This window comes from Xenopus laevis, chromosome 9_10S, assembly GCF_017654675.1.
Source record: "Xenopus laevis strain J_2021 chromosome 9_10S, Xenopus_laevis_v10.1, whole genome shotgun sequence".
Classification (NCBI taxonomy): Eukaryota; Metazoa; Chordata; class Amphibia; order Anura; family Pipidae; genus Xenopus; species Xenopus laevis.
Window position 1 is genome coordinate 20,986,413 of NC_054388.1, and position 16,110 is coordinate 21,002,522.

A 16,110-nucleotide genomic window follows, 5' to 3' on the forward strand; every position below is an offset into this window, starting at 1 on the left:
CAACGGCCACCTAGCTGTGTGAGCTTGTTCACATTCTGTCTTAATATCAATAATAATACCGTCTCCAGAAACACCACCTGAGTGACGTTTTTCAAGCAGCAATAATATATTCCGTATCCACTGCTGTAGTGTATACGTTGACCTTGCAGGCATTGTTTGCCCAGTGTGTTCTTCATTTTTCAAACAACTGCCACCTAGCTGTGTGAGCTTGTTCACATTCTGTCTAAATATCAATAATAATACCGTCTCCAGAAACACCACCTGAGTTGTTGTTGTTGTTTAAAAAAAAATGCCAGGCAAAGGCAGGCCGCCACGCAGAGGCACTAGGGGCCGTGCTGCTATGCTATCCTGTGGCCCTAGGAAATTGCCCAGTTTTACAAAGGCAATTACCCTGAACTCCCAAAATGCTGAAGAGGTAGTTGACTGGCTTACACAGCACACCCCATCCTCTACCGTTTCTAACTTTGCCACAACATCCTCAACCTCCTCTGCTATGGGCACCCCACGTAACACTTCCTCCACCACCGGCGCCCCTTCTTCACTGGAGTCAGAGGAGTTATTTACACATGAGTTTTTTGAACTGAGTGATGCGCAACCATTATTGGCAGAAGAAGATGAAGGAGATGAGGACGTTACACCAGATATAATTCTGGCAGACAACACAACAGAGATGGACATAATGAGTGATGAGGAGGTCCCCGCTGCTGCTTCCTTCTGTGAGCTGTTAGAAGAAATTGATGCATCTGAGGAGAATGATGATGAGGAGATTGATGTTTTGTGGGTGCCCAGTAGAAGAGAGCAAGAGGAGGATAGTTCAGATGGAGAGACGGAGAGTCAGAGAGGCAGGAGGAGAATAAGACTTAGAAGAAGCAGGGAGGACAGCTCGCAGGGAACAGTAGGGCAACAACATGTATCGCCACCTGTGGTCAGCCGGCCAACGCACCCGCCATTGCCGCCAACTTCTACTGTTACCGCCAGATTGCCAGCTTCAAATAGGTCAGCAGTGTGGGATTTTTTTAATGTGTGTGCCTCTGACAAAAGCGTTGTAATTTGCAATGAGTGCAGTCAGAAACTGAGTCTTGGGAAGCCCAACACCCACATAGGTACAACTTCTATGCGAAGGCATATGAACGGCAAGCACAAAGCACTATGGGAGCAACACCTCAAAGGCAGCAGACAAACTAAAAGCCACCCTCCTTCTGGTCCAGCATCTTACTGCTCTACCTCTGCTGTCCTTGACCCGTCTGAACCACCCTCCACTCCGCCTTCCACCTTGACCACCAGTTCCCAGTCATCTGCCCCCAGCCAAGTTTCTGTGAGGGCCATGTTTGAGCGTAAGAAGCTAATGTCTGCGAGTCACCCCCTTGCCCGGCGTCTGACAGCTGGCTTGTCTGCACTCTTAGCCCGCCAGCTTTTACCATACCAGCTGGTGGACTCTGAGGCCTTCCGCAAATTTGTAGCAATTGGGACACCGCAGTGGAAGGTACCCAGCCGCAATTTTTTCTCCAAGAAGGGAATACCACACCTGTACCACCATGTGCAGAGCCAAGTCACCGTATCTCTGTCACTTAGTGTTGGGGCAAAGGTCCATATGACTACTGACGCATGGTCCTCCAAGCATGGTCAGGGCAGGTATGTCACCTACACTGCCCACTGGGTGAACTTGGTTATGGCTGGGAAGCAGGGAATGCGTGGCTCAACAACAACAGTGGAGTTGGTGTCACCGCCACGGATTGCACGCGGTTCTGCCACCACCTCTACTCCTCCTTCGCTCTCTACCTCGTCTTCTTCCTCTGCTTCCTCCTCCTCTGCTGCTGGGTCCTCCTCCTCCACACCAGTGCACCCCCAGCTCCCCCTAGGCTATTCGACGTGCCAGGTACGCCGTTGTCATGCTGTCTTGGGGATGACGTGCCTGGAAAGCAGAAACCATACCGGATCTGTACTCCTGTCATCTCTGCAGTCACAGGCCGATCGGTGGCTGACCCCACACCAACTGAAGATCGGAAAAGTGGTGTGTGACAACGGAAGCAATCTGTTGGCAGCACTGAGACTGGGCAATTTAACACATGTGCCCTGCATGGCACATGTTCTGAATTTAATAGTCCAACGTTTTAACTCGAAGTACCCAGGATTCCAGGACATTCTCAGGCAGTCCAGGAAGGTGTCGGCCCATTTCAGACGTTCCTACACAGCCATGGCACGCCTTGCTGACATTCAGCAGCGGTACAACATGCCAGTCAGGCGTTTAATTTGCGACAGCCAGACTCGCTGGAATTCAACGCTCCTCATGTTTGAACGTCTGCTGCAACAACAAAGAGCCGTCAATGAATACCTGTTTTAACTGGGTGGTAGGACTGGATCTGCAGAGCTGGGGATTTTTTTCCCCCGTTACTGGGTGCTTATGCGCGATGCCTGCAGGCTCATGCGCCCTTTTGAAGAGGTTACAAACATGGTCAGTCGCACCGAAGGCACCATCAGCGACCTAATACCCTTTGCTTTCTTCCTGGAGCGTGCCGTGCGACGAGTGACAGATGAGGCTGTAGACCAGCGTGACGAGGAGCAGGAAGCGCACGATTTCTGGTCGGAATCACCAGAACGAGCCCAGGCACCTGCTGCAACGCAGGGAGAGGTGTCAGAAGTGGAGTCAGAGGAGGAAGGTGGCTTTGTGGAGGAGGAGGACCAACAGGAGCAGGCTTCCCAGGGGGCTTGTGGTGACCGTTTGGGGACCCCTGGTCTTGTACGTGGCTGGGGGGAGGAGACCGTGGATGATGTAGTCCTTGATAACGAGGAAGCGGAGATGGATACCTCTGCATACAACCTTGTGAGAATGGGGTCTTTCATGCTGTCATGCCTGTTGAAGGACCCCCGTATCAAGAGGCTTAAGGAGAAGGACCTGTACTGGGTCGCAACGCTACTAGACCCTCGGTACAAGCATAAAGTGGCAGAAATGTTACCAACGTACCACAAGTCCGAAAGGATGCTGCATTTACAAACCAGCCTGCAAAACATGTTGTACAATGCTTTTAAGGGTGATGTCACTTCAGAAACTCATCAACATTCCAGGGGCAGAGGTGCCAGTAATCCTGCCACGAGCGCACCTGCAAGGACAATGCACTTTGGCCACTCTGTAACGTCAGACATGCAAATGTTTTTCAGTCCAAGGCAGCGCCAGAACCCTTCGGGATCCAACCTCAAAGAACGCCTCGACCGGCAGGTAGCGGACTACCTGGCATTAACTGCAGATATCGACACTCTGAGGAGCGATGAACCCCTGGACTACTGGGTGCGCAGGCTTGATCTGTGGCCAGAGCTGTCACAATTTGCCATGAACCTCTTGTCTTGCCCCGCCTCAAGTGTCCTCTCAGAAAGGACCTTCAGTGCAGCAGGAGGGATTGTAACTGAGAAGAGAACTCGCCTAGGTCACAAAAGTGTGGATTACCTGACCTTTATTAAAATGAACGAGGCATGGATCTCGGAGGGTTACTGCACGCCGGAAGACTTGTTCTGACTCCCCATGCAGCTGTCCTTCTCTGCACGCCGCATGACTCCACACACAGCTGTCCTTTAGCGTCCTCCTCCCTCCGCCACCGTTACAAACTAGGGTGCAAACCCTACTGGTTTGGTTTCATTTGAATCAAAACTTTTTGGACAGGTAAATCCTGAGTTTTTCTGGCCTCTGTGCTTCAGTGGCTGCGACAAAAAAAATTACTATTTTTAGCATCTATATGGCATATTTTTTCTGGCCTCTGTGCTTCAGTGGCTGCGACAAAAAAAATGACTATTTTTAGCATTTATATGGCATATTTTTTCTGGCCTCTGTGCTTCAGTGGCTGCGACAAAAAAAATGACTATTTTTAGCATTTATATGGCATATTGTTTCTGGCCTCTGTGCTTCAGTGGCTGCGACAAAAAAAAATACTATTTTTAGCATTTATATGGCATATTTTTCTGGCCTCTGTGCTTCAGTGGCTGCGACAAAAAAAATGACTATTTTCAGCATTTATATGGCATATTTTTTCTGGCCTCTGTGCTTCAGTGGCTGCGACAAAAAAAATGACTATTTTTAGCATTTATATGGCATATTTTTCTGGCCTCTGTGCTTCAGTGGCTACGACAAAAAAAATGACTATTTTTAGCATTTATATGGCATATTTTTCTGGCCTCTGTGCTTCAGTGGCTGCGACAAAAAAATGACTATTTTCAGCATTTATATGGCATATTTTTTCTGGCCTCTGTGCTTCAGTGGCTGCGACAAAAAAAATGACTATTTTTAGCATTTATATGGCATATTTTTTCTGGCCTCTGTGCTTCAGTGGCTGCGACAAAAAAAAGACTATTTTCAGCAATTATATGGCATATTTTTTCTGGCCTCTGTGCTTCAGTGGCTGCGACAAAAAAAAAAGACTATTTTCAGCATTTATATGGCATATTTTTTCTGGCCTCTGTGCTTCAGTGGCTGCGACAAAAAAAATGACTATTTTTAGCATTTATATGGCATATTTTTCTGGCCTCTGTGCTTCAGTGGCTGCGACAAAAAAAATGACTATTTTTAGCATTTATATGGCATATTTTTCTGGCCTCTGTGCTTCAGTGGCTGCGACAAAAAAAATGACTATTTTCAGCATTTATATGGCATATTTTTTCTGGCCTCTGTGCTTCAGTGGCTGCGACAAAAAAAATGACTATTTTTAGCATTTATATGGCATATTTTTCTGGCCTCTGTGCTTCAGTGGCTGCAACAAAAAAAATGACTATTTTTAGCATTTATATGGCATATTTTTCTGGCCTCTGTGCTTCAGTGACTGCGACAAAAAAAATGACTATTTTCAGCATTTATATGGCATATTTTTTCTGGCCTCTGTGCTTCAGTGGCTGCGACAAAAAAAATGACTATTTTTAGCATTTATATGGCATATTTTTCTGGCCTCTGTGCTTCAGTGGCTGCGACAAAAAAAATGACTATTTTCAGCATTTATATGGCATATTTTTACTGGCCTCTGTGCTTCAGTGGCTGCGACAAAAAAAATGACTATTTTTAGCATTTATATGGCATATTTTTCTGGCCTCTGTGCTTCAGTGGCTGCAACAAAAAAAATGACTATTTTTAGCATTTATATGGCATATTTTTCTGGCCTCTGTGCTTCAGTGACTGCGACAAAAAAAATGACTATTTTCAGCATTTATATGGCATATTTTTTCTGGCCTCTGTGCTTCAGTGGCTGCGACAAAAAAAATGACTATTTTCAGCATTTATATGGCATATTTTTTCTGGCCTCTGTGCTTCAGTCGCTGCGACAATTTTTTTTTATATTTTTAGCATTCATATGGCATATTTTTTCTGGCCTCTGTGCTTCAGTGGCTGCGACAAAAAAAACATAATTTTTCAGGAAAGTACACATGCCTAATTTTTCAGGGTTCTGCAACAGTGGCAAAATCGCATCTTTTATGGTCACCGCAGGTGATCAATAAAGTAGACCAAAACTGGGCCCACACTGCAGAATCAGTGTTTTTTGGTTCACTTCACTGTACATTGAATTACCTCTGCCTGACCGTGCACGTGCGCACAAGCACGGTGACTGCTAAACACACCACTACAGAAATATTGCCACCAACAGGACGAACATCCTGGAGGTGACAAGCAACTAGTAATTAAAAACTATTATTTGCTCACTTGACGGTATCATTCATGAAAGCTCTTTGCGTTTTTTTGCGTTGCAGTAAGCGCCGCGTTTTGTCTTTGCGTGTGAACAGGCTGTAACCTTTACACGACTTGATTGGCATGTAGACGCCGGACGTTTTAAAGCAGTTTATTACACAAGTTTAGAAATGTAGTGTGATTTCTGCCCTTTACAGCACAAAACGCAGCGCTGTGTCAACAATGTATTTTTTAGATACATTTTTGCCCTTGATCCCCCTCTGGCATGCCACTGTCCAGGTCGTTGCACCCTTTAAACAACTTTAAAATCATTTTTCTGGCCAGAAATGTCTTTTCTAGCTTTTAAAATTCGCCTTCCCATTGAAGTCTATTCGCATCTTTGACGCAAGTTCGCGAATATGTTCGCGAACATTTTTTCCGACGTTCACTACATCCCTAAATGTAATAAAACTTCTTACTGAAAAAGTCGTTATGTTTGCTCCAAAAGATTACGACACCTTCAAGCACTTCTTATGAGTGCGCAATTAAAATTCGCAATGCGCAATTAAAATTCGCAATGCAATAACAGTTTAACGAACAATATTACATTGCGAGATGTGGATTTTTAGTCTTATTGGTGCGAATTGTTTTGCTCTTTGCGACTTTTATTACATTCCCCTGTAAGAGCAGAACCCACTGTTTTCTCCTTAAGCTTTTCCCCCACTATCTTGCGTTCCCTTTTGGTGTTGCTCAATTATTGCAAATCTTTAACATCTTATATTAAAAGGGCCAAAACCAATTCAAACATATATATTGGAAAGGCACCCAGCCTTTATAGACTTCCACCCTACTGCTTTTCTGGAGGGCCATTATGCTGAAGAAAGTAGACTAGAGTACAAGTTACAGACTTGTTGCTGTGTCCTCTGATTCTAAAACAGCAATGACACATATAGAGCAGCCTTAGATAGGAAACTCTTTAATAAAGGGTTGTTTAATTTCCAAACACTTTTTTCAGGTCAATTGTTTTCAGATTGGTCACCAGAAATATAGACTTTTTCAGTTGCTTTTAGTTTTTTTTACAGTTTTTCCAGAATTTAAGTTTAAAATCCCTGTCTGTTAATACATTTCTCTGCAGTATCTGTGGAATATTAGCAACTATTGTATCAATTCTAACAGCCGCCTTTAATGATGGCATTCTGCTCAGCAGGGCCAAAGATAATAAATGTACCAATTAAAAGTATTAATGTAGAACAGTTTACAAAGTTAGCAAATCCCCCCTTCCCCCATTGAGCTGCTTTAGAAAGACATAAGAAAGTAAAAAATGTAACTTTACATTCACAAGTAGAAAATAATGGAAAAATCTGAAAAATGTGTTGAAAGGTGAACAACCCCTTTAACTCTCTGTAATTGTTGTAATTAAAACATGCAGTATTTTCCTTTAACATTTTCATCATTAGTGATACTCGTTAGTACGGCTGTCTTATTAAATCTTTATCAATGCTATGCTTTCTTGGCTGTATCCAAACACCGTCCCGCCTTTACCCTCCGCTTAATGACCCTAAGAGTAATTAAATGCTAACGTTTGGCAGATGAAGTTGGGATCAGCTACTCCTTTTATTAAACCATTTTATCTCTCAAGCAGAGGCTTGATGTGGCAGATAAAAGGTTTTTTTATGACTGGTTAAGTTGTAGTCGCTCGGTTAAACAATATGGTCCAGCTGTTTATACAAAAAAGGTGATAAAGAAAATTAGGGAAATGATACTCCAATAAGCTTTGTGTTTTAACTTAAAATGTAATATGTGCACTTTTGATAATCAGCTGCCCAACACAAGTGATTTATAATTCAGCACACCATAATGTTTAAGACACACATTAGACACAACAGTAGTATAACTAAAATAACTGGGACTCAAAGCAAAAATTTTTTCTGCCCCTAAGCCATAGGGAAAAGGGTTTTACAGACAGCACATACTGTACATTGTAACTGCACATTAGTTATTTCTTTTACTAGCCCCTCCTTCAGGCCCAGACTTGTGGGGAGGCCACATGCGTCTATTCGCATGTGTGCAAGGCCAGTTGGCACTGCGACCGACCAGGTTGCTTAGGGCACCTGACTGGCCTGGCCAGGCTATGACATGATGTCACCATGCCAGCGCCATCTCCCTTGAGATGATTATGTGTGCCACCATTTTGGATGTGGCACTGAAGAGGAGAGGCTACCCCAAAAACCTAACCCCAAAAAGTTTTTAATGTACAGTATATTAAAATTAAAAAGATGCTGACTGAGAGTGTGGCCCCTTAAATAATGGTACCAATATGGTTGTGACAGATACTGTACTAAATTAGTTCTTTTCTTCATTATATATAATACAGGAGTCAAAGTTCACAGACCCACCTCCGTCTAGTCAGTGGCTGACTCATGATATGTTTCATAATGCTTTACTAAAAATTAATGTGAACAAAGCACCTAGGCCAGATGGCATACACCCTCGGGTACCAAGTTCAAATTTGGATTGGCCTCTATTAATGATTTTCTCAGACAGGAAGGAATTTTTCCAATTGGAGAGGCGTCAAACTGTTTTTGTCTTCTGGATCAAGGTTATATATAGACTTAAAAGGTTGAATTCATGGGCATGTATCTTTTTTCAACCTAACTTTCTATGTTACTATATTACATTGCAAATAGTGGGTTTGTGCCAGCATGGTTTTATGTGTAACAAACTAATTCAATTGGCTTTTATTAGGAAGTGAGCGGGAGCCATGTCTCTAGGATGACAGTGGATGTGATCTACTTAAACTCTGCTAAAGCATTTGATACAGTGCCACCAGGACCGCCATTAGAAATCAGGGGGCCCCATACAACAACATTTTCGGGGGCCCCCTGGTGCTAGGCCCCGCCCCACACCCCGCCCACTGCACATCTCAGTCCACAAAAAAGACCACAGATCAGCGCTAAAAAAGTAACCCCCCCACACAAGTTATTAAAAGCTATTGATGTTCAGGGCCCCCTTATAAGTTTAAAAAAAAAAAACATTGGCGCCAGGTCCCCCATAAAAGTATTTTTTTTAAAAAAGCATTGGTGCCAGGTCCCCCCTTATAAGTTAAAAAAATTGGGGCCCCAACATTTTTTTTTTTAAAAAAACTTTGGTGCCAGGGCCACCCCCTACAAGTTAAAAAAAAAATTGGGGCCCCAAAAAATTTTTAAAAAAAACATTGGTGGCAGGGGCCTTTAGAATATTAAAATAATACATTGGTGGCCAGGGGATTAAAAAAAAAAGAAACACAAATTGGTGTTTGAGTAGAATTAAAGTCAATTAAAGAATTGAAGTCATGGCTTCATGACTTCAACTTCGCCTCCTTTTCGTGACTTTGGGTCTTTTCGCCGCTTCCGGGGCTGGTCGGCACTTCCGCATTTTTGCAAATCTTTGCGCTCGGAAGGGGGCCCGGCTCTTTCAAAAGTGCAGCACTTCCGGGCCCCCCATCATGCCCGGGCCCTGGACACTTGTCCCCCCTGTCCCCCCCTGATGGCGGCCCTGAGTGCCTCACAAACGGTTGGTGGTTATTTAAGGAATATTGGCCTGGAATATAATATTTGCACTTGTATAGAGAACTGGCTGAAGGATAGATTACAAAGAGTGTTTATAAATGGAATGTTTTCCAATTGGATCAGTGTTGTTAGTGGAGTACTGCAGGGCTCTGTAATTGGTCCTTTTTAACTTGTTTATTAATAACCTGGATGTGAGCATTGAAACAAGCATAATATCATAATATCCAAGGCTATTGTGATACTAAACTGCTCTGGTGGGGCTTTGAGTAGAACAAGATGGGAGCAATAAAACTTATGGCCATAAGATATGCCACCTATAACAGTTGTTATAGTATACTCATATCATAGGAAACACTGCTATAGCAGCAAAGGGTGTTTGGAAATGTTTCCATATGTTATCAGCCATGTTAACAAGGCCATGTGCTTCCTGCTAGATGGCCACTTATGCAAACCAGCTGCTTATTTGGAATGCCTATTATTTGTGGATCTGTCAGAAATGCAGAACTGCTCTGAAAACGCATTCTTATTGATTTGTTTTAAACTTATTTCTGAAATTTAAAGCAGAACTTTAATTAAAATGATGCCGTTGAGCCTCTTGTAGTTTAAGCATTTAGCTGTGAAACCTTGAGGAAGACTGTTGATATGTTTTATAATAGTGGTATGATACAATTGAGCAGGTCCGGACTGAGAATTAAAATAGGCCCTGGCATTTCAGGTACACAGAGGCCCAATCAGCGCACACAGAGGCCCAAACAGCCACCACCAGCCCACTAAATACTGACTTTCTATGGAGCCGTACAGCAGCCCCTCTGGCATTTGCCAGAACCCACAGATTGCCAGTCCGGGCCTGCAATTGAGTGATAAACTACCAGCATTCTCCAAGAGCCAACTGCAGCTGGAAGACACTGTGAGGCATAGATCCTCTGAATAGCCTTAGATTCTAAGACATTTTAAGTAGTAAAGGGCAACACAGATTATATAAAGCAGCATTATTTATATAAAGTAGGGATTTCAAATCAATAGCCTTTAGGTGCTGACAAACTAGGACTCCCATCAACACCCTGGAAGACTTTTTGTCTTATGCACAGTGATGGTGTAAAGATATATAAAGATAAGCAATAGTTAAAAGAGCATTAAAAATGAAGAGAATGCTTTTGTTCAATATACTTTGCTTTTCGGGGACCAGAGCAAAATACTTTGAGTATCAGCTCATAGGCAAGAGCAGGAATATGTACAACAGATTTGAATCTGGGGAGACTGTTAGGGGGTGATGTTGATGTCAATTTGTACGTTATGCACGATTTTTAATGTGATTTAATGGAGGTTTAGAAAAATTATTTTGTTAATGATTATGTGTATTTTAGGCCACGAGGTGGCAATAGCGTAGATGGAAAGAAGGTCAGGGTAAAAGCAGTGGAGTGAACACTAGGGGGCAGATTTATCAACGGTCGAATTGAAAATTCCCAAGGAAACGTCATAATAATATAACAATAAGTCTATTTAATATCCAGGTGTCCCATATTCCAGTGTATAGCTCCATCTGGTTATCCAACTGGTATTGTAGTTCTTTTCTGTGTATTTTCTTTACTTTTACAAATCAAAAGTGTTTGTGTATTTCATGTTGGCCCCAGACAATTTTTCTTTTTCCAATGTGGCCCAGGGAAGCCAAGAGGTTGGACACCCCTGGGTTAGATAGGCTATTTAGCATGGGTCGCTCCAAATGAGGAAGTAGATGACTTAGAGCAAACGGACGTGCCATAGGAAGGGGCACAAAGATAGATTAGGTCTAGTAAATCAAGGCTTCTGGCAAGGGTCATGGGAAAATTCCTGTCTTGAGGATGGACGGGTATTGCATTAATGCTGCACTGTCAAGCAGACAGGTGGGGAGTGAGCTCCCAGGAGGGTGACAAAGAAGTGAGAAGGCTAGTGTAATGATTGTGGCTATGGATAATCCATGACCGGTTGGGAATGTGGGTATGCTAAAATGTGAGTCTGAATGCACAATGTGAAAGACTGAGAATGAATGTGGTTGAATTGGAAATACCGTAAACCAGCATCACTTGGTTTGTGAAAGTCCTTGAAAGGAACAACAGTTTTCAAACTGTTTGGTAATGTTCCGCTAATTTCTGCTATGAGGTAGGAACCTAACCTAAGGTTAGGCCCCATCTAGCATATGCTGCACAGTTTTGGTCTCCAGCATTCAAACAGGACATTACTGAATTAGAGAGGGTGCAGAGAAGGGCAACTAAGCTGGTGAAAGGTATGGGAAATCTTAGCTATGGGGAAAGACTGGCCAAGTTGGGGTTGTTCACGCTGGAGAAGAGGCGCTTATGGGGTGATATGATAACTATGTATGATAATGTGCCACTGATAAACACCTTAATCATGGGCTCTGACTCTTTTGAGAGAAAAAGTTTTTTTATGCAAGGGAGCCAATCTGAAATAAAAAAAACACAGTACATTCCTGCAGCTGCCTCATCCTAATTCCACATCCTACTGAGAAAAGCCATTGATGTGATTCATTCCTGCCCAGAGAAACAAGAGTGTTGTTTGCCTTTGGCTTTGGAATTAAAAAGGAATGTTATTTTAATTTCTAATATGTTTTATGGCCATCGTATTCTCATTAAGAGCAACAGTAGGAATCTATCCACTTCCAAACCTCAACAACCAAGAAACTAGTGGTTCTAATAGCTCAGAATTCCTGGAAACGTTCACACGTTCAGAAAACTGTTAATATGTTGCAGACAGAGAAATTCTAAGACATTCTTCATTTTTCTTTGTGTCCTGTTTTGTTCTGTAACCCTTTCAGATGCTAACAGGTTGCTAGGATATCTGACTCAGCAGAGATTTGTGTAGAATGCCATAAGAATAAAAGAGGGTCTGAATAGAAATATAAAGAATAAAAATTGAATGATCACAATAAAAATCAGGCCTTAGGATAATAGTACAAAGGCCAATTCACAGTGTTTCAAATAGTAATCACCTGAACACTTTGCTACACTTGTGGATAAGGATATACATAAATTGATAGTACTTCTGATCAATAGTTGCATGATATGCAAGTGCACCAGCAAGGTCCAGTGATTACTATTCAAGTCAGCAGAGGGGCAACTCCAAGAGATCTGCCACCTGAGTGATTTTTAGCATGGCAGTTCTCCATTGCCCTTACAATGAAGTCCTACACATTGAACTGATTTTAAACTGCAGGTTAATGAGAGTATACAGGTATGGGGCCTGTTATCCAGAATGCTCAGGACATGATGTTTTCTAGGTAAAAGGTCTTTTTGTATTTTGGGTCACCATACCTTAAAGAGATTCTTTAATGGTTTTTATGGTTTAGTTTTTATTTCTTAATTACACTGCTTACACTGCAAATAATTTGCTAACATGTACTATTTCATGCCTAACCCAACAAATGTATTTTTTTAGTTGTAACATTGGTGTGTAGGCAGCAGGGCTGGAACTAGGGGTAGACAGAATAGGCACATCCTAGGGCGCAAAGTTGGGCGGCGCCAGGAACGTACCTTCTCTGCCTCCTACCCTGATTCTGGTCACCTTTCTGCACTCTGGCAGGCGCCTATTCATGCATGCGCACGTTTCACATTCATTCTCGCATACGCGAGTGCACCAATTGAGCACTGTGACCGCCCAGGTTGCCTAGGGTGCCTGGCATGCAGCTGGTAGGCAGTCATCTCAGATCCTTTTGCCTGGTCATTGCGAAAGGGCTGCTGGGGGGGGGAGAGGGGTGTGATATCACGCCAACTTACAGTAAAGAATGACTGAAGTTTATCAGAGCACAAGTCACGTGACTGGGGGCACCTGTTAAACTGATAATATGTCTAGCCCCCTGTCAGATTTCAAAATTAAATCTGTTTGCTCTTTTGAAAAATGGATTTTAGTACAGAAGTCTGCTAGAGCAGCACTATTAATTGACTCATTTTTAAAAAAAAACATGTTTTCCCATGACAGTATCCCTTTAAGTCTATAAAAAAACAATTTAAACATTATTTAAACCTAATAGCATTGTTTTGCCTTATATAAGGATTCATTTTATCTTAGCTTGGATCAAGTACAAGGTACTGTTTTATTATTATTACACAGAAAAAGGGAATCATTTCATTTTTTTTTAATTATTTCATTAAAATGGAATCTTTTGGGGGGGGGGGTGACCATTACATAATTCTGAGCTTTCCGAATAACAGGTTAACAGATAATGGATCCCATACCTGTGTTACAAATTCAGGGGTTGACATTCAACCCAGGTAATGCATTGAGTATGTTCCTTTTTCGAAGAAGTCTTCTAACGTAACAACACGTACAGTAAATGCAATACCTCTGGACTTGTCCTAAATTAGAGGGAGTCAATTAAAATACCTGACTTACCTACTTGTTATTGCCTTTGATGAAAATGGCTGTTGCAGTGGGAGTCATTTTGCCTGTTTAGACCAGTACATACTGATTTAGGGATGTTTGGTGCAGAAATGTCATACACTAGGCCACCTGTGTTTTACTTCTGTTTCAGTTCTACTTGTCAAGATTAATTTCAGGGCACTTTGAGTGCCTGGGTTGATGTTCCTCACTGCACAGAGCTGATTCATATGTATTCATATTTCTTTTTGAAAGGTGATAACAAAAAAATATCTAACAGCCGAGTGTGAGAAATAACCTCTCGAAGCTGCAACGGCCACAATGTAGCTCTCCAGCATAATTCCTTTACCGGGTCAAGTAGAAAAATAGAGGCTGTGCCATGACTGTTATTGGAAGAATATTACACCACGTCTCTTGGCTCTAGAATGGCTCTCAAGAGAACAGCAGACATGGTGCCATTGTATTTACATTTACATGATTTTTTTTTTTAATATTCCAGTCATACTCCCCTCCTGTACATCTTGTCTCTACATACCTCTAAAGAAATTCATTGTCCCTATAGAAAGGATAGCCTAATAATTTGTACTAGTACCATTACACAGGGCGCTCGTCAACAAGAACTCATTTCTTTCCATAGACTTCATTCGATTTACTCAAAAGGCAATGGTTTATCCCCTAAAGACTTCTGGCATTCTATCTGCTCGAATTGATGCTTCACTTATCTTCATAAACCAGGGATACATAAAACCAGGGTTGCCGACTCAGTAAAAAAAAGCCATACAAAGCATTTGCTTCATTTAAAAGAACAATGCATTATTGGTATGTCTTCTCTTACAGATTAAAGCAAGCTGACATCTATATCTAAAAGATGCTTAGCACAAAAGCTTCATGAACATTTGACATTGTGTGAGGATAGTTATTTGTGTGCAGCCCTATTTTTACATGTATTTTATAAGCATCTGTAATTCAATGGATGAATCAATCACACCTCAGCATTTGCTTCTCATATGATATAAACTGTACTACAGCTTGAACAGAGAAATCAGTTTTGGATAAACGGATATCAGGAGGTGTAATGGAAGAACCTGAAGTTCATTATGAAAGGAGGTTGTACAGGGGTTCAGGGGTGATGCAAGGTACATGGCATGAATTTGGGGGTGTGACCAAAGGTGTAACATGTTATCTCCAGCAAAAAAATAATTGCTAGGCCCCCTTACCTGATAACTCCCTACAGAAGTCCATGTAAACATTGCTGTTTGACATTTGACAGGCATGGGAGTTGGACTAATGATAACAGCATATAATTACATTTCTTCTTAAGGTCTTTCCCTGTACACATTAACCAGCTGGCTCCTGTTACATGGTTGACATAATTCATTCACTAACTAAGACATTAGTACATTATGCTGATACTATATGCAATTATGCAGTGGAACATGAGGGCATAGGTATCTCTTATTAACAGACAATTGATTGGGATTCTCCCTTTATTTGTTAGGTCTGGTAGACCTCCCATACTTTGTTCTTCAGTGTGACTAATTTGTGCAAAAGGTCAGAAGAGAAGGGCAGTTTTGAGTAGGTGCCTTTAAGAAATGGGTTAAAGGATTAGTTGCCTTTATATAGTAGTCAATTGTGCACACAGGGATAAAATGCTTTTTTTGCTATCCCACTTCCTATTCTACAATAACATCAGCAATATAATTCTGCGGGTCTGATATACACAGGGTTTTCCTACTAGTATCTATGAGAGGTGCATGAGTGGAGCGATCACGCTGAGAGCTTGCTGTGTAACACTGAGCTTGATGCATCTTAATGGACTCATTTAGGAGCCAATGTTGATAGTTCCCTGGTGTTGCCAACAACCGTGTAATCTGAAGAAGCGTAAGAATGGAGGTCCAGTTTAAATTGAAGGACAAGAAAGCATTCATTTCCAGATAATATCCTGCTGTCAACAGAGGAGCGTCCTGCCAATTCCACAGCCAGAGAGAAATGAGGACTATTCCCAGACCCTACATATCAGCAGATTCTGCTTGAATCCCAATGATTTCTGATTATTCTCTACAATGCTTTGGTATTTCAGCAGTGTCAGAATATTGAGATATTTATTTACTTGGTGATTTGCAAAGATTTATGCACACATGCAACATAGACATAAACGCTGTATTAGGACTGCATATTTAAGGTGAAAGTGGTTTCTACGGTTAACTGACTACAGGGGATATTGAAAGGACCGAAACTGCGCTTGCAGATGTAAATGAGCCCTATAGGTAATTTAGAATATATTTTACATTTAATGGAAAAAAAATGTAATTCAAAAGCTCTGTATATGCAAAAAATAATGCTAATATCAAATGGGGTATTCTCCCATCAGCTTTTAATCACTAGTTGCAGGGAGTTTGCCTGCATCTTCCAATCAGTGCAGACTTCCAAGGCTGTCGGTAACGATAACCCTGGAGCACCTCCTGCATTGGTTAGAATTATTGCTCAGGTAAGGAGCATACAGTAGGAATCTTGGGGTCAACAGTGGGTGCCACTGAGTCCTGAGTTTAATTTTATACT

At 42.0% G+C, this 16,110-nt stretch overlaps 1 protein-coding gene across 1 annotated transcript in view; it reads right to left on the reverse strand.

Annotated features, from left to right (window-relative positions):
* Positions 1–16,110, reverse strand: part of sdk2.S (sidekick cell adhesion molecule 2 S homeolog) — a 410,822-nt gene that overhangs the window by 93,544 nt on the left and 301,168 nt on the right. The window lies entirely within an intron of this gene.